The sequence below is a fragment of the Trachymyrmex cornetzi genome, unplaced genomic scaffold (genome assembly GCF_001594075.2).
Source record: "Trachymyrmex cornetzi isolate Tcor2-1 unplaced genomic scaffold, Tcor1.1 scaffold1430, whole genome shotgun sequence".
NCBI classification, from domain to species: domain Eukaryota; kingdom Metazoa; phylum Arthropoda; class Insecta; order Hymenoptera; family Formicidae; genus Trachymyrmex; species Trachymyrmex cornetzi.
The window spans coordinates 4,979-5,855 of NW_017296017.1; positions in this window are offsets into that span (position 1 = coordinate 4,979).

Consider the following 877-nt stretch of genomic DNA (forward strand, 5'->3'; position numbering starts at 1 on the left):
GAACCATTTATCGACATGACAGTTATCATGTCTAACCTTTACCAAAACTAATTCCTCTAAATCCCGCTTTACATGCAGCTCCTTCCCCACCAACAACCTGCGTGGAAAGAGGGAAAGCGAAGCGAGACTCACTTGCAGATACGCAAGCGAAGTCAGTCAGAATTCTGTAGTCAAAACGGTCAGACTAATAGTCAAAGCCAGAGAACGTGTGGAGTCCGAGCTTCGTAAGAAGTCGAGTCACACGCACGTTATTCTGACTCCGGTTCTTAAACTCGTTTACGGATCGACAAGTTCCCAGTCTCCTCTGTTCAAGAGAGATTATTCGCAACATACGTTTGCATATTCAATTCCGAGTTATATCTCATTACTTATCCGCAACATACGGTTGCAATTATATTATCGAACTATAGTAATCCATAAGTGCGTTAACGTTAAGCTATTGTAGTCATTATAATCAACATTTACAAATCATTTGACCTTTGAGTAATAAACTAGCATTATTAAGTTAGAATCAATGTCAAACATTCATCGACGATACCTACCCAATTCGCAATTCTGCGAAACCGAGTGCGTGATTCCTTGCCTCTATAGGTTCATTCATTATAGCTGCCACGAGTTGAGTTACACTCGCGGGAGCACTAATTAATCAACGAATCTATAATCGCACTCCTAGTCACACGACTTTGATTTACTTATTCATTGCAAGTTGAATTACACTTGCGGCGAAGCCAAGGGTATACCAAAGGTACGTGTAACACACCAGCGAACGGAATAAATTCGCGATTAAATAAATAATAATTAAATTACTCCTAAATTAACGGCATAAGCCGCAACGTTCTTCGAGAAGCAGAAGGAAGGAAGGAAGGAAGGAAGGAAG